A 14,358-nucleotide genomic window follows, 5' to 3' on the forward strand; every position below is an offset into this window, starting at 1 on the left:
ACTTGTTTACTGAAGGTTTAAAATAATAGTTCACTTGTTTACTGAAGGTTTAAAGGAATAGTTCACTTGTTTACTGAAGGTTTAAAATAATAGTTCACTTGTTTACTGAAGGTTTAAAAGAATAGTTCACTTGTTTACTGAAGGTTTAAAGGAATAGTTCACTTGTTTACTGAAGGTTTAAAGGAATAGTTCACTTGTTTACTGAAGGTTTAAAATAATAGTTCACTTGTTTACTGAAGGTTTAAAGGAATAGTTCACTTGTTTACTGAAGGTTTAAAGGAATAGTTCACTTGTTTACTGAAGGTTTAAAGGAATAGTTCACTTGTTTACTGAAGGTTTAAAGGAATAGTTCACTTGTTTACTGAAGGTTTAAAATAATAGTTCACTTGTTTACTGAAGGTTTAAAAGGAATAGTTCACTTGTTTACTGAAGGTTTAAAAGAATAGTTCACTTGTTTACTGAAGGTTTAAAAGAATAGTTCACTTGTTTACTGAAGGTTTAAAAGAATAGTTCACTTGTTTACTGAAGGTTTAAAAGAATAGTTCACTTGTTTACTGAAGGTTTAAAAGGAATAGTTCACTTGTTTACTGAAGGTTTAAAATAATAGTTCACTTGTTTACTGAAGGTTTAAAAGGAATAGTTCACTTGTTTACTGAAGGTTTAAAATAATAGTTCACTTGTTTACTGAAGGTTTAAAGGAATAGTTCACTTGTTTACTGAAGGTTTAAAAGAATAGTTCACTTGTTTACTGAAGGTTTAAAAGAATAGTTCACTTGTTTACTGAAGGTTTAAAAGAATAGTTCACTTGTTTACTGAAGGTTTAAAAGAATAGTTCACTTGTTTACTGAAGGTTTAAAGGAATAGTTCACTTGTTTACTGAAGGTTTAAAGGAATAGTTCACTTGTTTACTGAAGGTTTAAAATAATAGTTCACTTGTTTACTGAAGGTTTAAAGGAATAGTTCACTTGTTTACTGAAGGTTTAAAATAATAGTTCACTTGTTTAATGAAGGTTTAAAGGAATAGTTCACTTGTTTACTGAAGGTTTAAAGGAATAGTTCACTTGTTTACTGAAGGTTTAAAGGAATAGTTCACTTGTTTACTGAAGGTTTAAAATAATAGTTCACTTGTTTACTGAAGGTTTAAAAGAATAGTTCACTTGTTTACTGAAGGTTTAAAATAATAGTTCACTTGTTTACTGAAGGTTTAAAAGAATAGTTCACTTGTTTACTGAAGGTTTAAAATAATAGTTCACTTGTTTACTGAAGGTTTAAAATAATAGTTCACTTGTTTACTGAAGGTTTAAAAGAATAGTTCACTTGTTTACTGAAGGTTTAAAGGAATAGTTCACTTGTTTACTGAAGGTTTAAAATAATAGTTCACTTGTTTACTGAAGGTTTAAAGGAATAGTTCACTTGTTTACTGAAGGTTTAAAAGAATAGTTCACTTGTTTACTGAAGGTTTAAAAGAATAGTTCACTTGTTTACTGAAGGTTTAAAATAATAGTTCACTTGTTTACTGAAGGTTTAAAAGAATAGTTCACTTGTTTACTGAAGGTTTAAAAGAATAGTTCACTTGTTTACTGAAGGTTTAAAATAATAGTTCACTTGTTTACTGAAGGTTTAAAAGAATAGTTCACTTGTTTACTGAAGGTTTAAAATAATAGTTCACTTGTTTACTGAAGGTTTAAAGGAATAGTTCACTTGTTTACTGAAGGTTTAAAATAATAGTTCACTTGTTTACTGAAGGTTTAAAATAATAGTTCACTTGTTTACTGAAGGTTTAAAATAATAGTTCACTTGTTTACTGAAGGTTTAAAGGAATAGTTCACTTGTTTACTGAAGGTTTAAAATAATAGTTCACTTGTTTACTGAAGGTTTAAAGGAATAGTTCACTTGTTTACTGAAGGTTTAAAAGAATAGTTCACTTGTTTACTGAAGGTTTAAAAGAATAGTTCACTTGTTTACTGAAGGTTTAAAATAATAGTTCACTTGTTTACTGAAGGTTTAAAGGAATAGTTCACTTGTTTACTGAAGGTTTAAAAGAATAGTTCACTTGTTTACTGAAGGTTTAAAATAATAGTTCACTTGTTTACTGAAGGTTTAAAGGAATAGTTCACTTGTTTACTGAAGGTTTAAAAGAATAGTTCACTTGTTTACTGAAGGTTTAAAATAATAGTTCACTTGTTTACTGAAGGTTTAAAAGAATAGTTCACTTGTTTACTGAAGGTTTAAAATAATAGTTCACTTGTTTACTGAAGGTTTAAAATAATAGTTCACTTGTTTACTGAAGGTTTAAAATAATAGTTCACTTGTTTACTGAAGGTTTAAAATAATATTTCACTTGTTTACTGAAGGTTTAAAATAATATTTCACTTGTTTACTGAAGGTTTAAAGGAATAGTTCACTTGTTTACTAAAGGTTTAAAATAATAGTTCACTTGTTTACTGAAGGTTTAAAGGAATAGTTCACTTGTTTACTGAAGGTTTAAAATAATAGTTCACTTGTTTACTGAAGGTTTAAAGGAATAGTTCACTTGTTTACTAAAGGTTTAAAATAATAGTTCACTTGTTTACTGAAGGTTTAAAGGAATAGTTCACTTGTTTACTAAAGGTTTAAAGGAATAGTTCACTTGTTTACTGAAGGTTTAAAGGAATAGTTCACTTGTTTACTAAAGGTTTAAAGGAATAGTTCACTTGTTTACTGAAGGTTTAAAATAATAGTTCACTTGTTTACTGAAGGTTTAAAATAATAGTTCACTTGTTTACTGAAGGTTTAAAATAATAGTTCACTTGTTTACTGAAGGTTTAAAAGAATAGTTCACTTGTTTACTGAAGGTTTAAAGGAATAGTTCACTTGTTTACTGAAGGTTTAAAATAATAGTTCACTTGTTTACTGAAGGTTTAAAATAATAGTTCACTTGTTTACTGAAGGTTTAAAATAATAGTTCACTTGTTTACTGAAGGTTTAAAAGAATAGTTCACTTGTTTACTAAAGGTTTAAAGGAATAGTTTTTTAGATATTCGACGTACCTACGGTGTTGTCATTTGTTACTGTTTCCAACAGCAAAGGAACGTATTAAACCGTTTGGATGAAAAACGACAACACCCCAGGTAAGTCAAGACTAAGCTACAACTTTGCAGACAAAAAAGTGAACTATCCCTTTAACATGAATACGATCAAGGTGAGGTAGTTTGTGTGGGAGTTTCACTAGAAGTCTGCCCAACATCAGACTCAGGGTAGCAACACTGTTGGGTCTCTAATGGCCGACTCGTTTTCTCTCATGAACTCCCTGAAGAATGAAGCTGAGAGAGAGGCGAGAGGAGGGTTTTGTCAGGACCGTTAAAAGGTGTCATACCACAACCAGTGCTAAAAGCCTCTCTCTTCCTCCCTTTTCTCCTCTCTCCCTTCATCTTTAAAAGGTCTCTTCCCTCCGAAAAGTCGGCTAGTCTTTCACTTGCTACATTACACTCTCCTATAAGCCATTCACTTTTTCACACATTCGTGATAGTCCACTGCTTCACCGAAAAACATCTGAAAATGTTTGTCCAGAAACCCTTAGCGGTGTCACATCTCTCTCACATCTCTCTCTCTCAGTGGTCACTCAATAACACTTGTTCACTTCCCTTCATGGATTTAAAAGTAGATAAGAATGGTGAAAACTATCTAGCAACTGCTTACACCACACCAATGCTTTTAAATGCGAGGGTGGGGTGTAAGTGCACCGTCTGGGAGAAGGGACAGATTATTGGGATGCAGGCATATTCTCAGAACAGTGTATTACCCTGCCTAGTCGAATCCCCCGTCATTACGCACTCCTCATCCCTGTAGTAAAAACAGTGTTTAAACTGGAGAGGGGAGTGAGTGAGCTTTCAGTATTGTGCCCCAAACCCAGACATGCTGATGGTTGACGGCTGGCTGGATCAGAATGCGAGCGTGACTGTGCCACGCTAGGCTAATTCCGGGGATTGACTGCGAGCGCTGTTGACAGCTGTGTGCAAGCAGATGGAAGCAATTACCATTATTAGTTTGCCATTCGCCGTCCTATCTGTCTTGGTAAACATCTGCGGAGAGACAGAGAGAGGGGTAGCTGTAGCACCCAGAGAGGAAAACGGGACGGGCCAAATAATGCCCCAGCCAGCCCTCCCAACAAACACAGACGCCTCAGAAGCTGGGGGTAGATGGGGAGAACAGCACACTATCCACGGGGCCAGGAACAGAAGTCAGTCAGGGGCTCCCTAGCTAGGGTGGAGGGGCCCAGGTTAGAGGGGCCCAGGGTGGAGGGGCCCAGGAAAGCACACGCTACCAGTTTGATTTGGACTCGTAACCGGACTGGACTGATAAAGGCTTTTTAGTGCTTCCTGTTCGTAGTGCCTCATTTTCAGCTTTTAATTTCAGCTAATGGACAATGCTTCAGCCTATAGGTCCACAACCATCCCAACTACCGTCCCTCTATCAATGTCTCCCTGTGTTACAAATCATCCAACTACCGTCCCTCTATCAATGTCTCCGTGTGTTACAAATCATCCAACTACCGTCCTTCTATCAATGTCTCCCTGTGTTACAAATCATCCAACTACCGTCCCTCTATCAATGTCTCCCTGTGTTACAAATCATCCAACTACCGTCCCTCTATCAATGTCTCCCTGTGTTACAAATCATCCAACTACCGTCCCTCTATCAATGTCTCCCTGTGTTACAAATCATCCAACTACCGTCCCTCTATCAATGTCTCCCTGTGTTACAAATCATCCAACTACCGTCCTTCTATCAATGTCTCCCTGTGTTACAAATCATCCAACTACCGTCCCTCTATCAATGTCTCCCTGTGTTACAAATCATCCAACTACCGTCCCTCTATCAATGTCTCCCTGTGTTACAAATCATCCAACTACCGTCCTTCTATCAATGTCTCCCTGTGTTACAAATCATCCAACTACCGTCCCTCTATCAATGTCTCCCTGTGTTACAAATCATCCAACTACCAATGTTTCCCTGTGTTACAAATCATCCAACTACCGTCCTTCTATCAATGTCTCCCTGTGTTGCAAATCATCCAACTTCCTGAGATGAGGCGTACTCCGCACAGCTTCACACTAAACGCTCCCATCGATCTGCCCCCCCACACACAAGCATGCACGCCCTACCACATACAATCACACACATGCATCACTAACACACACTCCATGCAGACACACACCACTGAACCAGCTGCCTGAAGGTCAGTACATGGCTCTGCTTTATGGGCACACAAATCCACTCCGCCATTTCCCCCCTAATCAATAACGACCATGCAACCCATTCTTAACTGCACAGGCCATTTACCAGCACAACTCTCTCTGACACACGTATTACAGAGACCAACACACACCAGGCCACGGTCCCACATCAGAACAAATTGATTATCCGGTTGAAAAATACATTCAATTTATTATTGTAGTATTATTTTCTTACATCTCAAATCACTTCCCTGGTGATAATGGATTTGAGCTGTGCAGAAGGGACCGGCAGACTCCTATAGCCTGCCATTTGGAAATGAACAGGAAAACTCAGGGCCGACCGGCCCGGGGGAATGGGAGGAAGTAAATAATATGTTGGAGCAGTGATTCCTGTATCGTATCCCTCAACATTGCTAATGCACCTACTGATCGTAGTACATTTTAGTCATTTAGCAGACATGTTGTCTTTCCAACTCTTTTGGTCATTGTTGGCAAGATAGCACAAACAGATCTGGGACCAGACTAGTATTGTGTGGATTCGGGGTATAACCAACCTTGTCATTCAGAACCAATGAGGGAACACAGGAAGGTCCTGTGTGTGGGGAAGCCTTGAGGGATTGTGGGAGCTCCGGATGGTATTCCAAGATTCCTGGCTGTTACTTGTTCCCCCTGTGTTAGAGATACAATGGAGAGAAGCCTATCAGCTGAGTCCTGGCCTCCTCCCCCCCCCCCCACACCCCCACCCCTCTCTCTCTCTCTCTCTCTCTCTCTCGGCCTGACACATACACAGGCATGCGTGCATACACACACACACAGAGGGCCGTCTCCAACACGAATATGAATAACCCGCTGGCCTTGGCTCTGTGGGGCTGTGCCATAGCGGCCATACATACAAGCCTTAGGTCTGACGCACACACACACACACACACACACACACACACACACACACACACACACACACACACACACACACACACACACACACACACACACACACACACACACACACACACACACACACACACAGAAAGTCTTTATAAGTGCCCAACTCCAACCAGAACTCTCCTCTCTCAGCAGCTTGATGAAAGCAACACCACAGGGGATGGAAACGAACCAATGGCAGGAGAATCATCACAGCTAATCCAATTCGGTGGCAGTGCATTTGAATAATTGATGAGGGCCATAAATTGGGCCGTCCAGATGTCCCCTGTTCCCTTAATCAATGTTGATCTCCTTAATCAATCGCTGGCTGCCGAGGGGGCTTGGGATGTTTCCACGCCTCTAGAGGGCAGAGTCCCAGCAATGCAGTCACAGGTGGTTGGCTACAAAGTGGCTGTTTGCAGTGATGTGCTCTGGGTAATTGGAGTTTGTACCCAGGGAAAGACAGGGGGTTGAGGGAGCTGCAGATTTGGGTGGCTGCAGTTTAGTAGATGTCGCCACAGGTGCTGGGGGGAAATGAATGGGGGGAGAGACCATTGTCGGGAGCGATGTAAGTGAACATCAAGAAGGAAGGTGGTAGGCATGAACATACACGCACATACATTACCAAACAGCGAGACAGACACACACACACACACACACACACACACACACACACACACACACACACACACACACACAGATGCCTGTGGCTACAGAGCTGGCGAGGTGTCTCCTCAGAGCAGCAGTAGGTGACAGCTTGGTGGCACAGCTGGGAGAGACAGATAACCCTGTGCCTGTCTGTGGAACTAACAAAAACAACAGCATCCTTTCTCAGAAGACAGGAAGTTCTCTCCTTCTGTGTGTGTGTGTGTGTGTGTGTGTGTGTGTGTGTGTGTGTGTGTGTGTGTGTGTGTGTCTGTCTGTCTGTCTGTCTGTCTGTCTGTCTGTCTGTCTGTCTGTCTGTCTGTCTGTCTGTCTGTCTGTCTGTCTGTCTGTCTGTCTGTCTGTCTGTCTGTCTGTCTGTCTGTCTGTCTGTCTGTCTGTCTGTCTGTCTGTCTGTCTGTCTGTCTGTCTGTCTGTCTGTCTGTCTGTCTGTCTGTCTGTCTGTCTGCGCTCCTTGACAGATAGTAACAGGTGTCAGTAATCGATTTACACAGCAATCACCAATCTGCAGCTCCACGGCGACCTTCGCAGCGTCCTTGAACGGCGAATCAGCCGGCTTATCTGAACCCATCGCAGAGAGGACCTGATTACTGGCTGTGGTTGTGTTTGTGTCTATTTAAAGTCTCTATAAAAAAAAACATTTAGCCAAAGCAGTGTGTTCTTGTTAATGACACAGTTACATTGAGACAACGTGAGGAGGTGTGAGATTGGCTGAAAATAAGACCTTATTTCTGGGTATATGTTCCAGCGAATGGCGTTGGTCTGACACGTTTGAATAGTGTTACCAACCTCTGCAAATGAACTAACAGAAACTATCTTTGTTATTAGGAATAATGAGGTGAAGCCGAGCAACGGTTGTTGTGATCACCACAGCACTGACTAACAGTACAATCTGCATTATTTTACAAATGCACTCTGTTCAACACTGTATATACATACTGTACATACACTCACTACATATAGTCACCAGCTATTGCACTCTGCCCTCTACATATAGCCTGTAGATATATTCCACTGTAAATTCACTACTCTCTTCAAATTCTAGGTTAACTGAATTTATATTGTATGTAGACGTTGTGTAATTTTTCTGTCCGAATTCTGTTTTGTGTACTTTGTCTAATGCTGGCTGCACCATCTCACCAAGTCACATTGTGGGTATGTGTCAATGTACTTGGTGAATAAATGTGATTGTGATTCTGATCTCTCACCAGAGCTCTGGACTGGCTCACAGCCTAGGGTGATACTGTACTCTACACAGGGACACATCACTGGGACCTAGATCAGACCCGTCTCTACACAGAGACATATCACTGGGACCTAGGTCAGACCCGTCTCTACCCAGAGACATATCACTGGGACCTAGGTCAGACCGTCTCTACCCAGAGACACATCACTGGGACCTAGGTCAGACCCGTCTCTACCCAGGGACACATCACTGGGACCTAGGTCAGACCCGTCTCTACCCAGAGACATATCACTGGGACCTAGGTCAGACCCGTCTCTACCCAGAGACATATCACTGGGACTTAGGTCAGACCCGTCTCTACCCAGAGACATATCACTGGGACTTAGGTCAGACCCGTCTCTACCCAGAGACATATCACTGGGACTTAGGTCAGACCCGTCTCTACACAGGGACACATCACTGGGACCTAGATCAGACCCGTCTCTACCCAGGGACACATCACTGGGACCTAGGTCAGACCCGTCTCTACCCAGGGACACATCACTGGGACCTAGGTCAGACCCGTCTCTAGCCAGAGACACATCACTGGGACCTAAGTCAGACCCGTCTCTACCCAGAGACATATCACTGGGACCTAGATCAGACCCGTCTCTACCCAGAGACACATCACTGGGACCTAGGTCAGACCCGTCTCTACCCAGGGACAAATCACTGGGACCTAGGTCAGACCCGTCTCTACCCAGAGACACATCACTGGGACCTAGGTCAGACCCGTCTCTACCCAGAGACAAATCACTGGGACCTAGGTCAGACCCGTCTCTACACAGGGACACATCACTGGGACTTAGGTCAGACCCATCTATACATAGGAACACATCACTGGGACCTAGGTCAGACCCGTCTCTACACAGGGACACATCACTGGGACCTAGGTCAGACCCGTCTCTACCCAGGGACACATCACTGGGACTTAGGTCAGACCCGTCTCTACACAGGGACATATCATTGGGACCTAGGTCAGACCCGTCTCTACACAGGGACACATCACTGGGACCTAGATCAGACCCGTCTCTACACAGGGACACATCACTGGGACTTAGGTCAGACCCGTCTCTACACAGGGACACATCACTGGGACCTAGATCAGACCCGTCTCTACACAGGGACACATCACTGGGACTTAGATCAGACCCGTCTCTACACAGGGACACATCACTGGGACCTAGGTCAGACCCGTCTCTACACAGGGACACATCACTCTGGGACCTAAAACCAGCATTAGCCCTCTAAACCACACCTGAGCTTCTGAACACACCTGCTCATTTCTCATACTTAAACAATCTGTTCATGCTAGCAGCATTATTCAATAGTAAGAGCGGGATTCCCAGTATTAACCCATAACGACACTCCAGTGCCGTCTTTGCTGAGGAGTGTTGCATCATCACATTTAAGCATCCAGCCATTGCTCCACTATTCGTAAAACTTCTTATACTGGAAGACTGTGGGATTTGAGACCATGTCACGGTTTGTACCTGGGTGAACACCTTAGGCACTAAACCTGTGCACCACCTGATAGGCCTGAGGAAACGGTGTGTCCCGCTGAACGCGCCCCCAGGTGTAAAAAGGACAGTGGAGTTGAGAATGGTCTGTAAAGGAGATGGAGGATAGGGGTCAGCTTGAATGTTTCTGACATCAAATACATTAGCGTACAGCGTTGTCTTTCCATCAGCTCTCCTACTGAGAGGCACAGCAGAAATAGTAGGAGACGTGTCAATGCCCTGATGGTGCTAGGGAGGTAGACGAGATGGATGGGCTGAATCAACACTGACAGACAGTGACAGATACAAACAATAGGCCTACATTTATGAGATTCTCTCCGTCATTCTTTTTCTCTTTGTCACTCATGACAGGGTGGTAGAATGTCATGACAGGGTGGTAGAATGTCATGAGAGGGTGGTAGAATGTCATGAGAGGGTGGTAGAATGTCATGACAGAAAGTGAACCCAGGGTTTCTTGTCCATCAACGGATTTATTTACAACTGTACTTTAGAATGTTTACTCCAAGATGAAACCCCTTCAAAATGCACAGTAGAACAAAATGCACCGAAGAGACTATTTCACTGTATGTGAAAAATAGGACTGATTTCCATAGTAATGCTGTACATACAGTAGTTATTACACTGAGAAAACTGAAGCAAAAGTCTGACAAACCCACACTTCAAATAGAAAGTCAAACAAGCAGGAGAAGAAACGCTCCCCCACCTGGAAAAGGTAAATGTTCTCTAATCCATGTTTTATCAACAGTTTAAATATCAAGGAAAATCAATATACAAGTAGGGTTGCAAAGCTACCGGTAATTTACTACAGTTACCGAAATCTTCAGTCATTTTGGTAATTAACAGAAAATCTATCATAATCTATCCTAATTTTGGGAATTTATACTTTAATTTTTTAAAATTATTATTCCTCTGTAGTATTAATTTATTATATCTGTGTCGAAATTGTCCATGAGCTTCTAGTAGATAGACTTTATGGTTCAAGGTCCATGCTACAATCTAAGCTTGATGCCCTCAATCTCACACAAATTATCAATGTACCTACCAGGTGCAACCCCTAATCGGTAAACACAGAACTCTGCAGGGTATCCAGGTCTGTACACAAACAAGTCGAGCTTCTACTTTTAAAAATCCACCTTTCCAGAAACAAGTCTCTCACCGTTGCCGCTTGCTATAGACCACCCTCTGCCCCAGCTGTGCCCTGGACACCATATGTGAAGTGATTGCCCCCCCCATCTATCTTCAGAGCTCGTGCTGCTAGGTGACCTAAACTGGGACATGCTTAACACACCAGCCATCCTGCAATCTAAACTTGATGCCCTCAATCTCACACAAATGATCAATGAACCTACCAAGTACTACCCCAAATCCGTAAACACGGGCACCCTCATAGACATCATCCTAACCAACCTGTCCTCTAAATACACCTCTGCTGTTTTCAACCAGGATCTCAGCGATCACTGCCTCACTGCCTGCGTCCGTTATGGGTCTGCGGTCAAACGACCACCCCTCATCACTGTCAAACGCTCCCTAAAACACTTCAGCGAGCAGGCCTTTCTAATCGACCTGGCCCGGGTACCCTGGAAGGATATTGACCTCATTCCGTCAGTAGAGGATGCCTGGTTATTCTTAAAAAGTGCTTTCCTCACCATATTAAATAAGCATGCCCCATTCAAACATTTTTGAACCAGGAACAGATATAGCCCTTGGTTCATTCCAGACCTGACTGCCCTTGACCAGCACAAAAACATCCTGTGGCGTACTGCATTAGCATCGAATAGCCCCCGTGATATGCAACCTTTCAGGGAAGTTAGAAACCAATATACACAGGCAGTTAGGAAAGCTAAGACTAGCTTTTTCAAACAGACATTTGCATCCTGCAGTACAAACTCAGAAAAGTTCTGGGACACTGTAAAGTCCATGGAGAATAAGAGCACCTCCTCCCAGCTGCCCACTGCTCTGAGGCTAGGGAACACTGTTACAACTGATAAATCCACTATCATTGAGAATTTCAATAAGAATTTTTCTACGGCTGACCATGCTTTCCACCTGGCTACCCCTACCCCTGTCAACAGCCCTGCACCCCCCACAGCAACTTGCCCAAGCCTCCCCCATTTCTCCTTCACCCAAATACAGATAGCTGATGTTCTGAAAGTGCTGCAAAATCTGGACCTCTACAAATCAGATGGACTAGACAATCTGGACCCTCTCTTTCTAAAATGATCTGCCAAAATTGTTGCACCCCTATTACTAGCCTGTTCAACCTCTCTTTCGTATCGTCTGAGATTCCCAAAGATTGGAAAGCTGCCATGGTCATCCCGCTCTTCAAAGGGGAGACACTCTAGACCCAAACTGCTACAGACCTATATCTATCCTACCATGTCTTTCTAAGGTCTTCGAAAGCCAAGTTAACAAACAGATCACCGACCATTTTGAATCCCACCGTACCTTCTCCGCCATGCAATCTGGTTTCCGAGCTGGTCATGGGTGCACCTCAGCCACACTCAAGGTCCTAAACGATATCATAACCACCATCGATAAGAGACAATACTGTGCAGCCGTATTCATCGACCTGGCCAAGGCTTTCGACTCTGTCAATCACCACATTCTTATTGGCAGACTCAACAGCCTTGGTTTCTCAAATGACTGCCTCACTTGGTTCACCAACTACTTCTCAGACAGAGTTGAGTGTGTCAAATCGGAGGGCCTGTTTTCCGGACCTCTGGCAGTCTCTATGGGGGTGCCACAGGGTTCAATCCTCGGGCCGACTCTTTTCTCTGTATATATCAACGATGTTGTTCTTGCTGCTGGTGATTCTCTGATCCACCTCTACGCAGACGACACCATTCTGTATACTTCTGGCCCTTCTTTTGACACTGTGTTAACTAACCTCCAGACGAGCTTCAATGCCATAACTCTCCTTCCGTGGCCTCCAACTGCTCTTAAATACAAGTAAAACTAAATGCATGCTCTTCAACCGATCGAATATGTGTACAACTACAAATACCTAGGTGTCTGGTTAGACTGTACACTCTCCTTCCAGACTCACATAAAACATCTCCAATCCAAAGTTAAATCTAGAATTGGCTTCCTATTTCGCAACAAAGCATCCTTCACTCATGCCGCCAAACATACCCTCGTAAAACTGACCATCTTACCGATCCTCGACTTTGGCGATGTCATTTACAAAATAGCCTCCAACACCCTACTCAACAAATTTGATGCAGTCTATCACAGTGCCATTCGTTTTGTCACCAAAGCCCCATATACTACCCACCACTGCGACCCGTACGCTCTCGTTGGCTGGCCCTCGCTTCATACTCGTCGCCAAACCCACTGGCTCCAGGTCATCTACAAGACCCTGCTAGGTAAAGTCCCGCCTTATCTCTGCTCGCTGGTCACCATAGCTGCACCCACCCGTAGCATGCGTTCCAGCAGGTATATCTCACTTGTCACCCCCAAAGCCAATTCCTTCTTCGGCCGCCTCTCCTTCCAGTTCTCTGCTGCCAATGACTGGAACGAACTACAAAAATCTCTGAAACTGGAAACACTTATCTCCCTCACTAGCTTTAAGCACCAGCTGTCAGAGCAGCTCACAGATCACTGCACCTGTACATAGCCCATCTATAAATAGCCCAAACAACTACCCCTTCCCCTACTGTATTTATTTATTTATTTTGCTCCTTTGCACCCCAGTATTTCTACTTTGCACACTCATCTACTGTCAAATCTACCATTCCAGTGTTTTAATTGCTATATTGTATTTACTTCGCCACCATGGCCTATTTATTGCCTTTACCTCCCTTATCTCACCTCATTTGCTCACATTGTATATAGACTTATTTTTCTACTGTATTATTGACTGTATGTTTGTTTATTCCATGTTTAACTCTGTGTTGTTGTTTGTGTCGCACTGCTTTGCTTTATCCTGGCCAGGTCGCAGTTGTAAATGAGAACTTGTTCTCAACTAGCCTACCTGGTTAAATAAAGGTGAAATAAAACATAAAAATAAAAAAGAGAAAATAGCATAATTAATGAAGAGAAAATAGCATTATTTTCAACTAACTCTGCAACAATTCCAACCAGTTTGACGCCAAAACATTGACAACAAACACATATTGATTTAGTCAAATAAATGCACGTTTTTGCGTCAAACTGGTGGCAGTTGTAAAAACATGCAATAGGGATATTTCATGCTAAACCCTCATATTAAACACCAATGGTATTCACTAAGTTGATGGTTTATATTTAGGATCATGTTCAACCTTTATGTTTAGGATCATCATTTATAGCTTTGTCATTACATTTTCTATTGATAAAAATAATTTTATTCGATGATTTCATATTTATTCCACTCAGAGGTTATTACAGATGCCTGAGATCATCTGAAGTACCCAAAACGGCCACTAGATGTCTAGTGATAGATTACATAAATACTTAAAAGATACCCAAATGATGGTAGTTTACTGGTAAACTTAGAACGTTTCAAATCAAATTTCAAATTTATTTTTATATAGCCCTTCGTACATCAGCTGATATTCTCAAAGTGCTGTACAGAAACCCAGCCTAAAACCCCAAACAGCAAGCAAAGCATGTGAAAGAAGCACGGTGGCTAGGAAAAACTCCCTAGGAAAAACTCCCTAGAAAGGCCAAAAACCTAGGAAGAAACCTAGAGAGGAACCAGGCTATGAGGGGTGGCCAGTCCTCTTCTGGCTGTGCAGGGTGGATATTAAAACAGAACATGGTCAAAATGTTAAAATGTTAAAATGTTCATAAATGACCAGCATGGTCAAATAATAATAATCATAGTAGTTGT

Source organism: Salmo salar, chromosome ssa17, assembly GCF_905237065.1.
Source record: "Salmo salar chromosome ssa17, Ssal_v3.1, whole genome shotgun sequence".
Taxonomy (NCBI): Eukaryota; Metazoa; Chordata; class Actinopteri; order Salmoniformes; family Salmonidae; genus Salmo; species Salmo salar.